Consider the following 22,831-nt stretch of genomic DNA (forward strand, 5'->3'; position numbering starts at 1 on the left):
ATCAAGGGATCAATTCAAGAAGAAGACATAACAATCATAAATTTATACATGTACCCAACTTTACCTAAATATATAAGGCAAATATTAATGGACATAAAAGGAGAAATCAACAGTAACACAATAATAGTAGGGGACTTTAACACCACACTTACATCAATGGACAGGTCATCCAGATAGAAAGAACAATAAGGAAACAGTGGCCTTAAATGACACATTATACCAGATGGACTTAATGATACATATAAAATATTTCATCCAAAAGCAGCAGAGTACATATTCTTTTCAAGTGCATATGGAACATTCTCAAGGATAGATCACATGCTAGGCCACAAAACAAGCCTCGATAAATTTATGAAACTTGAAATCATATCATGCATCTTTTCCAACCACAACACTGTGAGACTAGAAATCAAGTATAAGAAAAAACCTGCAAAAAACACAAACATGTGGAGGCTAACAATATGTTACTAAACAACCAATTATTCACTGAAGAAGTCAAGGAAGAAATAAAAAAATACCTGGAGACAAATGAAAATACAACAATCCAAAACCTATGGGACACAGCAAAAGCAGTCCTAAGAGGTAAGTTTATAGTGATACAAGCTTACCTCAGGAAACAAGAGAAATCTCAAATAAACAACCTAACTTTACACCTAAAGAAAGTAGAAAAAGCAGAACAAACAAAACCCAAAGTTAGTAGAAGGAAATAAATCACAAAGATCAGAACAGAAATAAATGAAATAGAGACTAAAAAAAATAGAAATGATCAATGAAACTAAGAGCTGGTTCTGAGAAAAGATAAATAAAATGATGAACCTTTAGCCAGACTCATCAAGAAAAAAAAGAGAGAGGGCCCAAATTAATAAGGTTAGAAATGAATAAAAGAGAAATTACAACCAAAATCACAGCACTGCAGAAGATCATATGAGACTGCTACAAAAAACCATATGCCAATAAAATGGACAACCTAGAAGAAATGGACAAATTTCTAGAAATGTACAATCACCCAAGACTGAATCAAAAAGAAACAGAAAATATGAACAGATCAATTACCAGTAATGAAATTGAATCAGCAATTTAAAAACTCCCAACAAACTGAAGTTCAGGACCTGATGGCTTTGCAGGTGAATTCAACCAAACATTTAGAGAACAGTTAACACCTATCTTTCTCAAACTATTTCAAAAAAATTGCAGAGGAAGGAACACTTCCAAACTCATTCTATGAGCCCAGTATCACCCTAATACCAAAACCAAACAAAGATATCATGCAAAAACACATGCAAAAAAGAAAACTACAGGCTAATATCACTGATGAACAGAGATGCAAAAATTCTCAAAATAATATATTAGGAAACCAAATCCAACAATACATTAAAAGGATCATACAACATGATCAAATGGGGTTTAACTCAGGGATGCAAGGATGGTCCAATATCTTCCAATCAACAACGTGATACACTAAATTAACAAACTGAAGAATGAAAACCATATGATTATTTCAATAGATGCAGAAAAAGCCTTTGACAAAATTCAACATTCATTTATGATAATACCTCTCCAGAAAGTGGGCATAGAGGGAACGTACCTCAACATAATAAAGGCCATATATGATGAGCCCACAGTTGACATCATAGTCAACAGTGAAAAGCTGAAATTATTTCCTCTAAGATCAAGACAACGATGCCCACTCTCACCACTTTTATTCAACATATTATTGCAAGTCCTAGCCACAGCAATTAGATAAGGAAAAGAAATAAAAGGAATCCAAATTGGAAAGGGAAAATTAAAACTGTCACTGTTTGCAGATGACATGATACCATACATAGAGAATCCTAAAGACTCCACCAAAAAACTACTAGAACTCATCAATGATGTTGGTAAAGTTGCAGGATACAAAATAATAGAAAGAAATCTGTTGCATATCTATACACTAACAATGAATTATCAGAAAGAGAAATTAAGGAAACAATCCCACTTATATTCACATCAAAAAGAATAAAATACCTAGGAGTAAACTTACCTGAGGAGATAAAAGATCTATGCTTGGAAAACCATGACACTGATGACAGAAATTTAAGATGACACAAACAGATGGAAAGATATACCAAGTTCATGGATTGGAAGAATTAATATTGTTAAAATCACCATACTACCCAAGGCAATCTAAGATTCAATGAAATCCCTATTAAAATACCAATGGTGTTATTCACAAAATTAGAACAAATAATTTAAAATTTGCATGGGAACACAAAAGACCCCAAATAGCCAAAAGAGTCTTGAGAAAGAACAGAGCTGCAGGAATCATGTGCCCTGGCTTCAGATTATACCACAAAGCTACAGTAATCAAAACAGTATACTACTTGTACATAAACAGACACATAGATTAATGGAACAGGATAGAGAGCCCAGAAATAAACCCATGCACTTATGGTCAATTAATCCACAATAAAGGAGGCAAGAGTATACAATGGAGAAAAGACAGTCTCTTCAATAAGTGGTGCTGGAAAACTGGACATATACATGTAAAAGAATGAATTTAGAACATTATCTAAAACTATATACAAAAATAAACTCAAAATGGATTAAAGACCTAAATGGTAAGTCTGGATACTATAAAACTCACAGAAGAAAACATAGGTAGAACACTGTTTGACAGAAATCACAGCAATATTTTTTTGGATCTGTCTCCTGAAGCAAAGGACATAAAAGCAAAAATAAACAAATGGGACCTAATTAAACTTAAAAGCTTTTGCATAGCAGAGGAAACCATTGACAAAATGAAAAAGACAACCTACAGAATGGAAGAAAAATTTGCAAATGATATGACCACTAATGGGTTAATATCCAAAATATATAAACAGCTCATACAACTCAATCTCAAAAAAAAAACAAACAACCTGAGGGCCTCTCACTGTTGTGGCCTCTCCCGTTGCGGAGCTCCGGACACGCAGGCTCAGCGGCCATGGCTCACGGGCCTAGCCGCACCGCGGAATATGGGACCTTCCCGGACCGGGGCACGAACCTGTGTCCCCTGCATCGGCAGGCGGACTCTCAACCACTTCGCCACCAGGGAAGCCCAGACCATTGTTTTCTTGAAATTCTCTTTAGCCTCTTTTCCTTAAAGGCTCTTACCTCTTTCCTCTTCTAAAGGCAGCATTGCAGGATGGGCCGCTGATGGATTCCTGAACTCACAAACCTGGGTCCCAAAGGTGCCTCTGCCACTTCCCAGCTTCAGGACCTTGGTCATTACCATTGCTATTGATTTCAGACTTCTCATCTATAAATGGTCATAACAAAATGCATTGCACACAGTTGTCCTGAGGAACATATAACAATGCATGCCATGATTCTGATTCTAGAAATGGCTCTGTAAATGTTAATTCTCCCCTTTTCTTTTCTCTTGAATCAGCCTCTCACCACCCTTGGGGCATAGATAAATATTTGAACCCCATTCTCAGATAATTTCTGAAAAATTTATTCCAATAACTAATATTGACAATTTACAATGCACAGTGCTTGATCCACAGTAGCCCCTTAATGAATGCTGTTCACGAGGTAATACTTGCCCACGCTTTTTCTCATCTGGTCATCCCAGCATCCCTAAGGTGTAGCAAAGTCCCCATTCTTATCTCCTTTTGATAGATTTGGAAATGGAGGCACTGAGGAGTTGAATAACATGCTTTTCTAGGTTACATGGCTGTTAAAGAGGGAAGTCTGGCACGAGCCAATAAATCCTATTGTTTACGGCAAAGTTTACAGTTGCACTTCCATATAAACAAGTAAATTGCAAGTGAGTCTTACAAAGTGCACTGGATTTCTCTCTGTATGTGTTGCCCTGCTTACTCCACCATTCTAAAATAACTTTGCATTCATTTGGTTTATCAATCTTTAATGAGCACCTAACAGGTGCCAAGTGTGTTAGGCACTGAGGATACCAAGATGGGTAAGGAGCTCAAAGTCTTGTTGGAAAAAAGACAACTGAATAAAAATCGTGAACGTGGTGTAATAGCTGCTCTCTTTAAGAATATTCCATAATATCACTAATGCAGACCATTCTCATCCTGATTGCTCTTAAATTTATAAAACTTTTGCCTGTGGTGATTAGGTTCCGAAGACCTGTGGCTCACTGTCTAGAACATGGAACCTTCCTCCACAGCTCGTGACATGGAAAGCCATTCAGTGATCCCCAGCTATGGAACACCTGCTCTGAGCCAGCTGTACCCAGAGAAGGGAGGACAACCTTTCCTATTCAGAGGCATTTCTAATTTAGTACCCACATCCCTCTTTTCTTAAACAAAACACCCTTTTCATGGCCATGGCTGCCCTCACTCCCTGCACTGCATTCCTTTCATCTGCAGGTGTCTTGCAGGGCTCACATCCCCCAGGTACTCCCATGCTTCTGGCTTAGAAGCTTGACCACATCAGCTGGGTCAGTAGTCCTCCAAATGGCTGAAGACCCTTTAATGAAAGGAAGTGAGGCAGACAACCTAATTTAGCAGGGAGACAGACAACCTAATTTGGGAGGGGCAAAGGCTCCCAGGGCTGCTTAAAGCAAGGATGTTATTTCGCTTTAGCTACTTGGAAGTCTGACATCCTGAATCTGAAAAATCTTAGTTTCCACAACAGACTTCCCTAGACTTCTTCAAACTGCTTTTGAACAGTTTGGATAAGCTGGCTGTTCAAACTGTCAAATAAATGCTGTTTTCTTATTAGGAAAAGCCAGGCCTCTCTGTCCAGTGAAACATGATGTACACAACCGTACGTTTCAGCTCACCCTTTCATGCTTGTGCCTAGATTTCCGCTGTCACATCCTATTCCAGAGCCTTTTCCCTTGTTTTCATTACACCCAAGTCGTGCCATGCAATGTGCATTTATTACACGAACGAATGAAACGACGAAAATTTCTAGTGAGCGACACTGGTACGAAGCGCCAAGCAAAAGGTCCACAAATTAATTTTCGTGAACCCTGTAAAGGATGTCATCGAGTATCTTCAATAGTCAGAGACACTACGCAGACAGCAGCAGTCCCACTGTCCGTTCATTAGTCGGTGGGCAGAATGGAAACAGAAGGGAGAGATTCGCTTTCTCGCCTGTCCTGGGAGCCTCGCACGGCTCAGGTAAGCGCAGTCCCTGTAAGACTTTGAGGACCGAAAACTTCGGCGCCTTTGAAGAAAGAGTCCCGGAGAGGATCCGCTGACATCAGAGGGTACAGTCGCAGAGGTCGGGCAAGCCACGGCGGGCAAGGGTTTCTATGTCTGCAGGGAATGCGGAAGGCGGGAGTTGTAAAAAGGTTGAGCGCCAGTGTGCCCCGGCCTGCTGGTGGCCGCAACATCTGCCCAGGAGTCGCCTAGCCAGCGACAGTTCACGCCTTCGCTCCTGGACCGAGACCCCCTCCTCTTCCCTCGGATGGGCCCTTTGCGCTGTCCATCACCGCTCGGCGCTTGCTGCGCTTCCCACCGAGACTCTCCAGCGGGTACAGTATCCGCGGAGGCGGGGCTTGGAGGGACCGGGTGGAGTCAAGTCCTTCTAGTGCCCGCCCTTTGGCTGCGTAGCTGGGTGATTGGATGCTTCCGAAGGACGCCTTCCAGGCAGTCCAGGCAAGTGACGGGTGGCCCGAGGCCGGTCCCTGGCAAGCGCTGTGCAGCTTGAGGGGTACCCTGGCCGGCGAGCGGTTGGGGGCCCTGCGCCTGAGCGGCCTCCAGGGCGGGGAGGCCCGCAGGGATTTGGGAGCCCTGGAGTGCTGCGCGCCTGCGGTTTCTCGTGTCGGAGAGGTGTCTTTCTGAGCTCTCTGGAATTCCGAGAGCATTTGGGAAACTTCTCGCCCCGACTCCTTGCTCCCTACTTTCGGTTGGAAAAGCAGTTGCTGAGTTGTTTTATTTCCTCCCCCAATCGGAGTCTGTAAAAATAGCCGTGCGCCGGGGCGACCGAGCCAAGCTCTGCCGCCCCGGTGTCCTGGGCCGGGTGTGGACCTAAAAATACCCGGCGGTCTGGAGCCTGTGCTCCGGGTGCCGGCGGGTCCGGCCGGGCCGCAGAGGGCGTCTGGAGACCGGAGAAACGGCGGCCGCCTGGCCCCTCGCCTCGGCCGGGGCTGTCCCTTTAAATCCTGGAGGAGGCAAAGAGAAAAAAGAAAGAAAAAAGACGCGGAGCCCCGAGCGGAGGGTGGCTCTGCCCGGCCCCCCACTCCGCCCCCGCGCCGCGGTCTGACTGCAGCCCGCCGCCTCCGCGGGTCCTGGGCACCCCCAGCAGCGCCGCCTCCAGCCACAGTTACTGTCAAAATAGAAATTAATTGGAGCCGAGGAGGAGGTTGAGACGCAGCAAGTGCATGTGTGGCAGGGCGGGGAGGGGGTGCAGAGGAGGGGCGGGCGCGCGAGAGAGGCGACCTCAGACATCCGGGCCCTTTAGCCCAGTGCGCACCCCGAGCCGCCGGCGCGGGCAGCGCGAGCGCCGGGCGCGGGGCGCAGGGCTGACAGCCGCGGCGCGGGAGGCGGGGCACTAGGAGGGCGGAGGCGCGGAGCGGGGAGGGAGGAGCTGCCGCGCGCCCGCCACTGCCGCTCGGCTCCACACAGCCGGCGCAGCCCAGCCACGAGACTCTGACAGCCGAGCGGCCCGCGCAGCTCCGGCGCACAGGGACGGACGGACCGCGGCGGCGGCGAAGGCGGACGCGAGGACAGCGGCCCGGCACCAAGTGCAGGAGGCGCGCGGGTCCGGCGGCGCGCAGAGGTGAGTGGCTTCGCGTGCCGGGCTGGGGCATCGACTGCGAGGGTCGCGGTCTCTACCGCATCTCGGCTGCTGAGGCGGGTCGGGGGTCGCGGGGCTCCCGGAGGGTGCCTCCACATCGCAGGCGCCGGGGAGCGATCTCCCGGGGCTGTTGCTAGGAGGCCGGCGGTCCGCGCACCCTGGGGCGCAGGCTGGGACAGGGGCGCCCCCGGCGCGGCGGGCAGGAGGCGGGGGGCTGTGGTGGCTATTCAGGGGCTCCGTGCGGCAGCCATGCAACGGGAGGAGGCGGGAGGAGGGAGGGAGGAGGGGAGAGCCAGCGAAGAGCGAGCCAGCGAGCGGGCGCCGCGCCTCCTGGCTGGCACCGCGGCCCGGAGCGAAGTGGCGCGCGGGGCTGGAAGGGAACTTCTACGGGCGCGTGCGGCCCCGGGCTCGGCGGCGCCTTTGGGCCCGGGCGGGGCGGGTCTGTCGGCAGCCACAGGTGGTTTCTGCCAAAACTTTTACCGCACTTCTGCCGGGAAGGCGCGGGAACATTTTGGAGAGTGGCGGTTTCTTGAGACGTTGGCACCCGCACTGAGGTCTTATCTTGAAGATTAGGAAAGGGACTGGAAAGTCTGGGACCCGGCATCTCGCGATGCGCCTCAAGGGCTTCGTAGCGGTCCCTGCTCGAGGTGGTGTCTTTGCAGGATCCTGAGACCCATGCTGCTGTCCACTTGGGAAGTTGCGGGAAATGGGAGCACTCAACGGTTCCTCTGTGCCTCGGGAAAGTTAAGCGAAGGCCGGCCCGGTACCTGTCGCCCACAAGGGTCAGCACAAAATCTCTTCCTAGCGACGCGCACGGGAACCGGGCGCGCCTTCGCTCATGGTGTGCGCATCTCCTGCTCCTTTGAAAGCGAATCGTCTCCAGCCACTGTGTTGCTTTGTTATTAGGGCTGCTTCTTTGATTTCATTAGGAAGAAGGCCAGGAGGAGCCAAAGAAAAGAGAAGCGGCAACAACTCCCGTTTCCTTTGAATCCAGCCGCGGGGGCTGGTACCCAAGCCGAGGTGTGGAGGGTCCAGGACCGAGGGGAGCCAGGAGTCTGTGGCTTGTACTGCCTGCCCAGGGAGCCTCGCTGGACCATTCTCCAGGCGAGGGCTGGGGTTTCTGGGGCCTCCGGGACGGAAAGAGCGATGACGGTGGGAAGGGAAGACCCTCACAAGAGGGAGATGTGCCTTGGTCAGCTCTGGGAGGGAGGCTCTGAGAAATCCAGTGGTTTGGCCCCGTTCCTCATTGGCCAGGTTGACAAATCCAGGGCAGCGGAGGTTAGCACCACCCGGGTAGCTCCATCCCGGGCTGAAAGAAATCATTATTCCCAGAGTGGGTCTGATACCCAGGTGTTGCAAGTCGGTACAGAACTGCATGGGAGCTGGAAACACTCAAGTCCTTCATTCTGGCTGGTGCTGTTCCCACTCCTTATTCCCCAGCCCCAGCAAGTACCTGAGCAGAAAGCATGTCCTTTGCTTTAAAGGGAGTCACAGAATTTTGGAGCTGAAAGAGACCCTAGAAATATTAAAGAGTGCTCGTTTTACAGAGGAGCAGCTTCAGGCCCGAGGAAGGAGAGTGACCTGCCACAGTGGTTAGAGGCGCAGGGAGACTAGAAATGACATCAGCCTCCCAGACCGGGGTGGAGAGAGTTCCCTCAACAAGGCCTTGTAGGGCCTGAGATCAGAAATGCCACTCCCACACCCCAAGCCCATCATGGGCTCATTATCTGGTACTTTCTACATCCATGCTTGCCAGCCCATTTCCTGTCCTCTGCCCTTGGCTTAAGAAGATCAGAGCTGTCACTGCAGATTTCCAGTCCGACACTATCCCAACTTTTCCTGCTCCCTCCTCACCCCAAGTTCCTCAAACTCCTTTTGTAACATAATGTGGTTTGATTAGCCAAGATGAGTGTGCAGCTCGTCTCACTGTGAGGCACCCACTTTCCGTAGGATGCCAGAACTCTGTTTTCCTGGTAATTAGGTTTTACAGATATTTTTGAAAGGGAGCCCAATTCTGGATCAATCACACTTGGGCACAAATGCTGTGCTGTTGTGGATACTAAATGAGAAAGATGAGCAATTATCTGGGGGTGTTGGGATAAATGTTGTTATGGGTATTTGACACAGCTATTAGACATCAATGAGTGGGTTTTCAGTAAATGTTTTTGACGTTGTATTTTACTGAGCACACAAAGTGTCTTAATTAAAAAGAACTGCGAGTTGGCCACTTAAATTTTAGCCACTTGTTTCTTACCAGTGTGTATGGGCAGGAAGCGTCTGAGTGATAAACAGAATGATTGTTAAGAGAACTTTTTTCTCCCGAAACTAAATATTCTAGGGCAATGCTTATTCTTCAGTCTAAAATGTCATGTACGGTCCAGCAGAACCGTATTAAATCAAAATAATTCTGGATGTGGTGTGTGTCAATCTGTATTAGTCAGAAACGACTTATAAGAGAGAACATTTTGCAAGTTTTATGCTTTCAAGGGCACGCAGTATCAAGAATTCAAGGCAAATGCAGTGTCACCGAGCATAATTCTTCTCTCATGAACAGATAAGAATCAATGTCCCCATAGCTGCGCTTGGGGCTCCTGGAGAAGAAACCAAGATCCGGTATCTTCATGACAGTACGATGTTATAGTTTGACACTGCCTTTTCACTTTCGTTGCATGCTAATCTCGTAGGTAACTCATAGTTCAGCTCTTAACACATAGGGAAACCAAGGCAGAGAGAGGGGAGAATGTTATTGCTGTAACTCCATTCACTGCAGGAACATACTCTGAGCATGCAGCTTGGGGTTTCTGGGCCGACCAGAGTGAAAGAGTCCCCCTAATAATACTGTGACCCCCCAGCCCTCTCCAGCACTGCAGTTACAAAGGGGTTTAGAGGTGTGGCAGGGTTACAGTTACAGTTCATGGGCGGCCACTCGCTCCCATGGGGGCCTGAAGGGCTGTGTTCTCCACTCCGACTGTGGGTGAGCCATTTCCCTCCCTCTTCCAGAAGGCTGTGGGAACTTGGGCGAGGAGGGACCAGCTGGCTGAGGCTGGGGCGGGGGTGTGGGATCTGTGCCTGTGGAGGGCTGAAGGAGTCCAGGCTATTTATAACCCCTCCTCCCCTCCTGGGAGGAAGAGACTCAAGGGTCTGGAACCAGGCTTGGCGCTGACTTCTCCCCAGGATGGCTGTGCCCACTGGAAGAAAACCTGCCACCCACTGCATGGCGGGGGGCTGGAGTGAACCCTGACCCGTGTGGAGGGGCCCCGCGGGGCTTGTGGCAACTTCAGCTGCTCTGGGGGATCTGGGACTCAAGCATGTCCTAGAGCCAGTGTGGGTGCTTTTTCTCAGGCACTGACCCCCCCATTTGCACAGAATGAGGCGCACCCAGAAACCTCACAGGCTAGAGCGTAAGAACCTGCTCAAGTGGGGGTATTTGCTTCTCTGCATAATGGCAACTATGATTTTTATGCAGGAGGAGCTTCTGAAAGCCACAAATCAGACGTGGCTCCCTCTGACCACGAGCTGTGGCATCTGTTCGGTGCTGGTTGCGGAGGTCTGAGACGTGCAGCCAGAGCTCTTTCCCTCTTCCCCACCCCTTCCCCAGACTAGTCCCCGTTGGTCCCCCTCACCTCCCACTCTTCAAGCCAACACCAAAACCCTCCTTTGTCTTCAAATACATTGTACCTGCCATCCCACTGACTACAGCTTCATTCCTGAGACTGGGCGTATTTTCTTCCTGGGTCAGTGGAGGGAGGAATGGGGGTGGGGGTGGGCCGGAAGCAGGCGGGGCACTGAGCTTGTCTCTCTGTTTAACCCCTTGGAGTGAATTAATCCACCCTTCAGAACCGTGTCAGGCGCTCACAGCTGGTGTTACCAGGAGGCCTACCTGGAGAGGTGGGTGCTGGGCAGCTCCTGGCCAACGGTGGTGCCCTGAGAGCCTGGGGCAGCTTTTGGGGGCGGGGCTTGTGTTGCTCATCGTCACACCCTCAGCGCCCACCGCAAGGCCTGGGCACGGAAGATGTCTGCTGAACGCACACCGAGGGCTGGACATGGGTGGATGGGCGGACGGCAGTCAGGCTTGCTCCTTCGTTGCCATCAGCTGTGTTCCTTGGCGCTGTGAAGGGGGTGTTGGCAGGGCAAGGATCTAGAAGCGGAGTGTGGATGAGAAGAGATGGGGTTCCATGGGCATTTTGAGAGCCTCAAGTCAAGCTGATTGCCTGTCTGGGATGATGGGAATCCTGTCATCAATTCGACTGATAGCGATGCATTCCTGCTCTGAGGGCTGTCACAGCACAGCCCAGCCTCGCAAAGCCACGGTGGGACTCTCCTCTAGTGAGGCAGATGGGCCGCTCCTGTGCTACCCTCCTGTGGGATCTCTGGGGTCTGGCCCCTGCCTGCCTCTCTGACCCTCCTCCACTCCCTGTACTCCAGCCACCTGGCTCCTTTTTGGTCCTTGAACACGGAGCTCACGTGTTTCTCCACGTCTGTTCTCCTGTCTGCAAGGCCCTTCCCGCAAATCTTCCCACAGCTGGCTTTACCTTGTCATTAGATCTCAACTGAAACAGCCTGGTAATACGTTCGTCATGGCGTCCCAAGCTATCTGGGATAGAAACTTGATTCTCCTCCTGTCTATTGTCTGCCTCCCGCACTAGAATGTAAGCTCCAAGAAGGCAGGGAGCTTGTCTGGTTTGCTCCCCACTGTATCCCTAACCCCAGAACAGTGCCTGGCATGTGGCAGTGGCTGAGGAAATAGTGGGTGAGCTGGGGGTTGTATGAAGATGAATCAGCCAGGGGCCCTGCCCTCGGGATCTCTTTAGCTTAGAGGCGGATATAAAGCTTGTTCATACTCCCTCTGATGTGTGGCAGGAAGGGAAGCTGGCATTTGAGGGCTGTGGTCTAGCAGTGTTGGCCCTGACTCGACAAGGCTGGCTGGCTTCGGCGGAGGGGTCTTCTTTCAGGTGTTTTGTTGTGAGTTGGGGACCTTGGGAAGCTGAGCCACTTCCAGCACTGAAGTTCCTGCAGCTTGCTTGGCTGCCACCTCTCTCCCTCTCTCGTCTGTTTATTTACTTCTTTGCAGAGCAAGAGTTCCAAGCATAATGCCATCCTTGGAGAGTTAGGAATGTTGTGTTTTTCCACCAGCTCCATTCATTTGCAGCCTCCTCAGAACAGCTGTGGACAGCTGGCTGCCAGCGTGGATGTGGGGAGAGCTTCTCTTCAGGGCCAAGGGGTACACTCAGCCCTGCAGGAATGGGGAATTTCATTTGTGTTTCACACCCTGCTGATTTCCAAACCCCACTGAAATGGTGCCTGTGAAAACAGATTCATGAGGAAATTAAAAAACTATTAGCGTTCAGTTTGCTGCTTATTTTCTGATTATAAAAGCAATAAGGGTCATGTTGGAAAATTTGGAAAATATGGAAAGGTGTAAAATTAAAACAGAAAACTGCTTACAACACCCTGATTTTGGAATATTTCCTTCCAGTCTTTTTTCTGTATCCACTAACACACGCATGTGTGTGTGTGCGTGCGTGTGTGTGTGCGTGCGCATGTGCACACGCACAGAGACCTACTCACATATAAATGTATTAAGATTAAATGTTGTTTTCTACAACTTTTAAAACCCATATCATCCTTTAATAGACAGAAGGTTTCTTTTTCTTGGGAGTCTGGGAAATTCCCACTGTGAATCACTGATATTTAGAAGAAAATGTGTTTTCCAAGTCTCCTCACTGGTTGAGAATACTTCAGTAAGCTTTACCGTCCACAGTTTGAATTAGGAAATCAGCTCTCCCTCCTGCCCACCCCCAACACTGGATGTGGTTAGAAAGGTACTTCTCACTAAGTACCTCCCTCCATGACCTTGTGAAGAGCCACTGGTATATGGTGTTGCAAGCTGTCCCTCCATGAGCGTTCTATCACGTTTACCAATGCCATCATGCTCTTTAGAAACGTATTTCAATGGATGTGTTGCATTCCTTCACGTAATGTATCATACTTTATTTACCATTACAAAACACAAAACAAAACCCAGTGCCCATTAGCTAATCATTCCTTGACCTACAAATAACAGCTGGAGAATCTTGAGAAATATGAACCAGTATCACTGGACTAGCGCGTTGAGGGCATCACCATTTGGGGAAAACCCTGGTTCTTGCAGAAGCCCAGGGGCTTTGTCTCTGTCACTGCTATGCCCATGGCGTGCAGTGGATGCTTGGGATATATTTTGCTGAATGAGTGAAATACAGAATACTTCCTGTGGGAGGTGAGACCCTGATTAAGCCCTCTGGTGTCAAGGCTTCTTTTGAGTGTGAGTTTGCTGGAGGAGGAGTGCAGGGCCCTGGGGAGTGGTGGGGAAGAGCATCACCTCCTGGGAAGCAGAGTAGGAAAGGGCAGCATGGGAAGCGGCTTTCTGACTTAATAGTTTTGATTGGTTTCTGGAGGAGGTGAAGTTTAGGTGGAGTCTTGATGTAAGGAGCTAGTGGCTCTTAATTCCATGACACAGGGACTAGAGGGCACCCAGGGAGGAGCAACCTCAAGGTCAAGAGAACCTCAAGGTCAAGAGCGCGGGGACGTTTGCCAGCCTAGGATGTGGGGTGTAGCCCAACCAGGGAGTGGCTAGAGACAGAGATCCTTCGAACCAGAAGCTCCTCAGGAGCACAGAACCTACTCCCAGGGGAGGATGGGTCCCCAGGGACCACGGGGTCTCCAACCCTGCCTCAGGTATTGTCCCCATCCTGCAGATGAGGAAACTGAGACACGTGCAGGGGTGGTGAAGAGCATGGGTCTGGAGCTGATCAGACCTGAACCCTATGTCTTGGCCACTTTCTGGTGGTCACCTTGGGCACATTACTTAACCTCCCTAAGCTTTAGTTTCCTTGTTTAGAAAACAGTGATAACCAACTTCATAGGGTGGTTGAGAAAATGGAATGAGATAATACACACAAAGTACTCTGCACAGCTCCTGACAAAAATGAGGGGTCCCCACATGGAAGCCACAATTATTCACGTGTTTTGTCATTTCTATTTCTAACCTGAAGGGAGAGGAGAGAGAAGACCAAGGATTCGTGTTGAAGAACGTTCAAGACTTTGTTTTCTTCCCCCTCCTCCTCCCCAAGCTACCACTATACTTCAAGGGATAAAAATCCTATAAGACAGATGACTGCTGGGAAGCCAGTGCTCACATGTAGGTAGAATTAATGTCACTTGAGGGGTGACAGGACCCCTCTGCTTCCCTACCTCCTACAGAAGGGGAGACACACTCCTTACAGCCATCCTGAGGCTTCAGTGGCTCCGTCTCGATATTGTCGTCAGGGGCACACTGCTCAGGAATGCCTGGCGAGGTTGGTCTTTAGAATAGAGAATGGCCACACACAGTCTGGGACACGGGACAGGTCGGTTTTGCCGACTGGGAGCTGAATGGATAAACGGCTTATGACCTGGAGCGGCACAGCCTAGTGAAGATATAATGTGAGCCACGCAGGTGATTTAAAATTTTCTAGTAGTCACATTTAAAAAAAGTAAAAAGAGATGGGTAAAATGAATTTTAGTAAGGTTTTTTGTTTAACCCAATATATCCGAAGTATTATCATTTCAACACGTGACACCAGCCGCATTTCAAGAGCTCTGTAGTCTGGAGACAGGGCAGGGAGCCTGGGGCACAGGTCAGGAGGGTCAGTCTTGGGGGAGGCTGGTACTACTTGGGGGACTCTGCATGGCCAGGGGAGGAAACGTGTCAAAAGCAAGCAATTTAGGGAAGAAGTGAAGGGTTGTGAGACCTGACTTTTATCCTGGCATGTGGAGGGCGAATTGTGTATTCCTGGGCGCCATTCCACTATGGGCCTCAGTTTCCTCAACCACAAAAATGAGATTGTATTATCTCAGAGCCATTCCGGCTCTGGTGTTCTCTAATTCCTGCGAGAAAAGCATGGAAACTTAGCCACTTCCTAAGTTTGAAGTGGGTGGAGATGGGGCTGGAGAGAGAGTCTGGGCAACAGAGAAACCTGCTGGGCACCACGTTTTAAAGCATCTCATTGGAAAGTTCTGCCTGGACAGTTTAGAGAGACATACACGCCTCCCTAAGCCTCTCCAAGAATGGACAATATCCAGTCACTGCCATTAAGTTACATGTATTTAAAAGTATGTTTTGGGGATGCAGTGGGGTCTCCGTTAACTTTTATTTTTAAAAAGTGACATGTTTTCATTGTCTTTAAATCCTGAAGCTGCCTGTTGTTCCTGGTCACCCCAGATGGCTGTGAATGGCAGCCATAAAAGAGGGGAGGGGCCCTGCAGGAAATATTAGAACAAAAAAGGAAATATTTCAGCTCTGTCATAAACGGGCACTTGGCCTGTCCAGAGAGGATGTGGGAAGAGAGAGGAAAAAAGCAGCAGGTGTGTTTGGAGGGAAGGGTGTGTCTGCAAATGTATTTTAAGCTCCTGAAGTCAGAGGCGCTGGTTTCATTGCACTCTGGTGAGGAGGATTTGAGGTTTTTATCTCCCTGCCACAGACTTCTATGGGGGGAAGGAAACTCTCTCTCCTTTCTAAGGAGTGTTTCTTCTTTTTAAATTAGGTTGTCACTAAGTAACTAGCTGTGTCTACCTGGGGATCCCCTGTTCCCACACAGGAAAGGGCCTATGTGCTCTAAGAGCTGGTCCAAACACGCCATTCACGGAGGAGGAAACTGAGGGTCAGAGAGGCCCCGCCACTCTCTGAGGTCCCCCAGGAAGGCAGGGAGGAGCCCAGGCCGGTGCCAGTGGCTGCCACATGTCCTTTCAGCCACACAAGGGTGCCTCCTGGGTTTTTGCTTTCTGCGCAGTTAACAGATGACTCAACCAGGCTGCCCTGAATCATTTTTAAATGAGGATTTCTCTTTTATGTTTTCCTAAACTAGATTTTTTATTACTTTTCCACGCATTGTTTGCTTTGAACTTCTAATTTAATTTTTTCGAATAGGTCAATACTTACATGGTTTAAAATTCAAAAGGTACAAAAGGGTATTAAGTAAACTGGCTTTCTCTCACCTCGTCTCTTAGTTCCCTTATCCCTAGGCAACCACTGCTACTGGTCTCTTCAGTTTAAAGATACTGAATGCACAAACTGGAAAATATGTATATGTGTGTGTATGTATACATACATGTGCATGGGTATTTAAAGATTTTTTTACCCAAATGGAAGCATACCATACACATTACATTTCACTTTACATTTTCCACTGAACAGTAAGTCTTGACTATAAAGAACTTCTTTGTTCTGTTTTGCTTGTTTGTTTTGACTGCGTAAATTCCATCGTATGGCTGTACCTTGGCTTATTTAACCAGTCCCTTATAGATGGATATTTTGCTTGTTTCCAGTCTTTTGCTTATCCAATACTCTTGGTTTTTACCCAATGATTTTTTTAAAGTGAACGCTATTTATTTATTTATTTATTTTGGCTGTGTTGGGTCTTCGTTTCTGTGCGTGGGCTTTCTCTAGTTGCGGCGAGCGGGGGCCACTCTTCATCGCGGTGCGCGGGCCTCTCACTATTGCGGCCTCTCTTGTTGCGGAGCACAAGCTCCAGACGCGCAGGCTCAGTAGTTGTGGCTCACGGGCCTAGTTGCTCTGCGGCATGTGGGATCCTCCCAGACCAGGGCTCGAACCCGTGTCCCCTGCATTAGCAGGCAGATTCTCAACCACTACGCCACCAGGGAAGCCATACCCAATGATTTTTTTTTTAATGAAAGCAAACCTTGAGTTTTCTGAATACAAACTGATAGCCTTCTAAGCTTGCTGATTTATTGTTCACAAGGTGCTTCAAAGCATAAAATTGCTTAATTGTTTAAAGATTAAGAGCAGAATAAACAATTTTTTGCATTGAACTTCCTGGAAAACAAATGCTATGGTCGACATTATTAAACCAATGTTTCTTGAGTTCCTACTGTGTGCTGTGCCAGGCAATGGGTGCAGGTGGGGAAGCAAAGAAGGAGGCTTGTAGGACAGCACTCCTGTTCTCGGCCTGGAGTCGGGGGCGGGGGTGATTTTGATGGAGGAAGAGAACAGTTAAAGCAGCACTGGGGGCGGCCTAGGTGAAGGGAAATAAAAGCCACAGAGGGGATGCTAGGGCCTTTGACTGGGGGTGGGGTGCAGGGTGTCAGGGAGGGGCTCTGGGCTGACTGGCTGGATGTGAGCAGTGAGGTTTCCTGCCCGCAGCTCACAGCACCATGTCCTTGGTCCCCCTCATCTGCCTCTCTTGGTCACTGTCCATCTGCAGAGTCCTCCATAGGGCTGGGTCTGGGGCCCCGGCTCAGCCAGGTAGACTCTGTGCCCTTGCTGTGCTCCTTCTGAGCCTGAGGGGCTTTGAAACCGCTCTTTATCCCAGGAAGACAGAGCTGTCCTCAGTCTGGAGAGCAAGACTGTCCCTCAGGCCAATACCTTCTCAGCAAATGGCCAGTGATGGCAGCGCAGCCCCATGGACAGACAGGATTGGGGTCAGTGGAGAGAAATCAATCCTACTATGTTGAAGGAGGCACCCTCAACCCGCTTGAACTGGAGTCGCCTGGGCCGTCCCTGTGTGTGTGCAGTTCTATGTTCCCCTCCCAGATTGAGGGGCATCTCCTTTCAGGACCACTGGCCCCAGTCCTTTCAGCCTGCCCTCTTGGAGGCCCAGAAAGCTTTCCAGAAGCAGCCCACAGCCTGAGTGTAGGCCTCTATCGGTGGGGTCGAAGGCAACCAACTGGAGTAGCTGAGGAGTTCCAGACTGGCCCTAGAAACTGCCCATCACAAAGAATTTTTGCTTGTGTGTGGGGTGGGGGAGGGAAGCTGGGATCCCACCGAGAACACAAGGTGCATTGGAGCTCCCCCTGTGTCTCCAGCCTGGGCTAAGTTCTGCAGAGCATCAGAAGAAGCCCAAGACATGGTCTTGGCCTCAAGATCCGAAAACCTGGCTGGGAAAATGGTGATGTATATAAGATATACATATACATAAGGATAAGATATACTTATACGTATAAGATATACAAGCCTAATGCTGAAGAGCTAAATGATGTAGTATATCTTGTAAGAGCTGTAAGACTTTAAGGAAAAGAGAGGTTGTATGCCTGGGGTCGACAGGGTGTGAGACTTCAGACGGACCTCAGAAAGGGAGCGTGGTAGGAGGACGGGCACTGACATCAATTTAGCGACTGCTACATGTCAGGCACTGCCCGGGTGTGATACGCCCATTCAATCCCACAGCAGCTTTTAGTTAGACGTTATTATTCCCATTTAACAGAGCTCAGATTTCAGAGCCCCACTGCACCTAAATTGACACTGAGGTTCCTAGAGATTATTCAGGGAGAGAGGAACAGCTTGTGCAAAGGAATGGCGGGATGAGTGTGCCCTGTGTCACGCTCCACCAAGAAGTCACCTCTTAGCAGAAAAGCGTGTGTAGGAAGTAGGAGGAAGTACATTTGATTAAGCGGGTCAGGCTTGGAGGATTAATTGCAGTAAATCTTTTATTTATTTTTGAATTTTACTTTATTTTTTTATACAGCAGGTTCTTATTAGTTATCCATTTTATACATATTAGTGTATATATGTCAGTCCCAATCTCCCAATTCATCACATTCCACCCCCCCCACGCCCCGTCACTTTCCCCCCTTGATGTCCATACGTTTGTTCTCTACATGTGTGTCTCTGTTTCTGCCCTGCAAACCAGTTCATCTATACCATTTTTCTAGGTTCCACATATGTGTTTTAATATATTTGTTTTTCTCTTTCTGACTTACTTCACTCTGTATGACAGTCGCTAGATCCATCCACATCTCTACAAATGACCCAATTTCATTCCTTTTTATGGCTGAGTAATATTCCATTGTATATACGTACCACATCTTCTTTATCCATTCGTCTGTCAGTGGGCATTTAGGTTGCTTCCATGACCTGGCTATTGTAAATACTGCTGTAATGAACATTGGGGTGCATGTGTCTTTTTGAATTGTGGTTTTCTCTGGGTATATGCCCAGTAGTGGGATTGCTGGGTCATACATGGTAATTCTGTTTATAGCTTTTTAAAGAACCTCCATACTGTTCTCCATAGCGGCTGTATCAATTTACATTCCCACCAACAGTGCAAAAGGATTCCCTTTTCTTCAAACCCTCTCTAGCATTTGTTTTTTGTAGATTTTCTGATGAAGCCCATTCTAACTGGTGTGAGGTGATACCTCATTGTAGTTTTGATTTGCATTTCTCTAATAATTAGTGATGTTGAGCATCCTTTCATGTGTTTGTTGGCAGTCTCTATATCTTCTTTGGAGAAATATCTATTTAGGTCTTCTGCCCATTTTTGGATTGGGTTGTTTGTTTTTTTTTGATATTGAGCTGCATGAGTTGCTTGTAAATTTTGAAGATTTGTTCTTTGTCAGTTGCTTCATTTGCAAATATTTTCGCCCATTCTTAGGGTTGTCTTTTCATCTTGTTTGTAGTTTCTTTGCTTTGCAAAAGGTAGGTCCTATTTGTTTGTTTTTGTTTTTATTTCCATTACTCTAGGAGGTGGATCAAAAAAGATCTTGCTGTGATTTATGTCAAAGAATATCCTTCCTATGTTTTCCTCTAAGAGTTTTATATTGTCCAGTCTTACATTTAGGTCTCTAATCCATTTTGAGTTTATTTTTGTGTATGGTGTTAGGGAGTGTTCTAATTTCATTCTTTTCCATGTAGCTGTCCAGTTTTCCCAGCACCACTCATCGAAGAGACTGTCTTTTCTCCATTCTATATCCTTACCTCCTTTGTCATAGATTAGTTGACCATAGGTGTGTGGGTTTATCTCTGGGCTTTCTATCCTGTTCCATTGATCTATATTTCTGTTTTTGTGCCAGTACCATATTGTCTTGATTACTGTAGCCTTGTAATATAGTCTGAAGTCAGGGAGTCTGAGTCCTCCAGCTCCATTTTTTTTTCCCTCCAGACTACTTTGGCTATTTGGGGTCTTTTGTGTCTCCATACAAATTTTAAGATTTTTTGCTCTGGTTCTGTAAAAAATGCCATTGGTAGTTTGATAGGGATTGCACTGAACCTGTAGATTGCTTTGGGTAGTGTAGTCATTCTCACAATGTTGATTCTTCCAATCCAAGAACATGGTATATCTCTCCATCTGTTTCTATCATCATTCATCAGTGTCTTATAATTTTCTGCATACAGGTCTTTTGTCTCCCTAGGTAGGTTTATTCCTAGTTATTTTATTCTTTTTGTTGCAATGGTAAATGGGAGTGTTTCCTTAATTCCTCTTTCACATTTTTCATCATTAGTGTATAGGAATGCAAGAGATTTCTGTGCATTAATTTTGTATCCTGCAACTTTACCAAATTCATTGATTAGCTCTAGTAGTTTTCTGGTGGTATCTTTAGGATTCTCTATGTGTAGTATCATGTCATCTGAAAACAGTGACAGTTTTACTTCTTCTTTTCCAATTTATACTCTTTTTATTTCTTTTTCTTCTCTGATTGCCAAGGCTAGGACTTCCAAAGCTATGTTGAATAATAGCGATGAGAGTGGACATCCTTGTCTTGTTCCTGATGTTAGAGGAAATGCTTTCAGTTTTTCACCATTGAGAATGATGTTTGCTGTGGGTTTGTTGTATATGGCCTTTATTTTGTTGAGGTAGGTTCCCTCTGTGCCCACTTTCTGGAAAGTTTTTACATAAATGGGTGTTGAATTTTGTCAAAAGCTTTTCTGCATCTATTGAGATGATCATATGGTTTTTCTTCTTCAATTTGTTAATATGGTGTATCACGTTGATTGATTTGCATATATTGAAGAATCCTTGCATCCCTGGGATAAACCCCACTTGATCATGGTGTATTATCCTTTTAATGTGTTGTTGGATTCTGTTTGCTAGTATTTTGTTGAGGATTTTTGCATCTATATTCATCAGTGATATTGGTTTGTAGTTTTCTTTTTTTGTAGTATCTTTGTCTGGTTTTGGTATCAGGGTGATGGTGGACTCATAGAATGAGTTTGGTAGTGTTCCTTCCTCAAATTGCTGTAAGTGTTAACTCCCAGGCTGTTTACACCTCTGTCCAGTTCACTTCTGATTTTTACCTGGTTTAGCTCAATTCTTGTATGCTTCAGGGAATGCCATAATGTCGATTTTCACATTACACTGTAAGAATTTAGGAAGATATAATCCACTTGATACCAAGTATTAAAACCATGCATTTCAGTTCAAAACCAAACTGGGGTAATTTTTATCCATTGACCAGTATCTCTTATGACATTTTGGAAAATTGTTTTTGGAGCTACTTAAGGTGCTGTTGTAAAAATGCAACTACCAGCACAAAGGAATATCAGGTCATTGGACTCAGGTGTTAAGACATCCCAGAGGTGTGTGTTTATCAGTGTTTTCTAATCCTGTAGATGGATGGTTCTATATTTCAACATCTATGAGAGCCACGTGACTTGTTAATGACCTTGTGGCTCACAGTCAAGGATGAGAATTCCTCATTCATTACACTCTCTCTGTGTGCTGTGGGCCAAGTAGTATGTGTTGTTAAGGGTGGTGAATGGACAGGAGCAGAGGAAAGTATGGGAAGGCTAGTAAATCTGGGTAATGGTTAGGTTGTGAGATGTGCTGGAGAGATTCAACGATCCCATTCCAAATCCCAAGTTTGCATAAGTGTCCTCCAGTAGGCTTCTATCCATCTTTGTAATCTCAGGGTTCCTCCTACCTGGTACTAACTTACAAATAAATATAAACCACTTGAATGAAAAAAGCCTGCCTGCTGTTTATCTGACTGCCTTTTTTTTTTTTTTACATCTTTATTGGAGTATAATTGCTTTACAATGGTGTGTTAGTTTCTGCTTTATAACAAAGTGAATCAGTTATACATATACATATGTTCCCATATCTCTTCCCTCTTGCATCTCCCTCCCTCCCACCCTCCCTATCCCACCCCTCTAGGTGGTCACAAAACACCGAGTTGATCTCCCTGTGCTATGCGGCTGCTTCCCACTAGCTATCTATTTTACGTTTGGTAGTGTATATATGTCCATGCCACTCTCTCACTTTGTCACAGCTTACCCTTCCCCCTCCCCATATCCTCAAGTCCATTCTCTAGTAGGTCTGTGTCTTTATTCTTGTCTTAGCCCTAGGTTCTTCATGACATTTTTTTTTCTCAGATTCCATATATATGTGTTAGCATACGGTATTTGTCTTTCTCTTTCTGACTTACTTCACTCTGTATGACAGACTCTAGATCCATCCACCTCACTACAAATAACTCAATTTCGTTTCTTTTTATGGCTGAGTAATATTGCATTGTATATATGTGCCACAACTTCTTTATCCATTCATCCGATGAAGTTTCCATCTCCGGGCTATTGTAAATAGAGCTGCAATGAACATTTTGGTACATGACTCTTTTTGAATTATGGTTTTCTCAGGGTATATGCCCAGTAGTGGGATTGCTGGGTCATATGGTAGTTCTATTTTCAGTTTTTTAAGGAACCTCCATACTGTTCTCCATAGTGGCTGTACCAATTCACATTCCCACCAGCAGTGCAAGAGTGTTCCCTTTTCTCCACACCCTCTCCAGCATTTATTGTTTCTAGATTTTTTGATGATGGCCATTCTGACTGGTGTGAGATGATATCGTACTGTAGTTTTGATTTGCATTTCTCTAATGATTAATGATGTTGAGCATTCTTTCATGTGTTTGTTGGCAATCTGTACATCTTCTTTGGAGAAATGTCTGTTTAGGTCTTCTGCCCATTTTGGGATTGGGTTGTTTGTTTTTTTTTGTTATTCAGCTGCATGAGCTGCTTGTAAATTTTGGAGATTAAACCTTTGTCAGTTGCTTCATTTGCAAATATTTTCTCCCATTCTGAGGGCTGTCTTTTCATTTTGTTTATGGTTTCCTTTGCTGTGCAAAAGCTTTTAAGTTTCATTAGGTCCCATTTGTTTATTTTTGTTTTTATTTCCATTTCTCTAGGAGGTGGGTCAAAAAAGATCTTGCTGTGATTTATGTCATAGAGTGTTCTGCCTATGTTTTCCTCTAAGAGTTTGATAGTTTCTGGCCTTACATTTAGGTCTTTAATCCATTTTGAGCTTACTTTTGTGTATAGTGTTAGGAAGTGTTGTAATCTCATACT

This window comes from Stenella coeruleoalba, assembly GCF_951394435.1.
Source record: "Stenella coeruleoalba genome assembly, chromosome: 14".
NCBI lineage: Eukaryota > Metazoa > Chordata > Mammalia > Artiodactyla > Delphinidae > Stenella > Stenella coeruleoalba.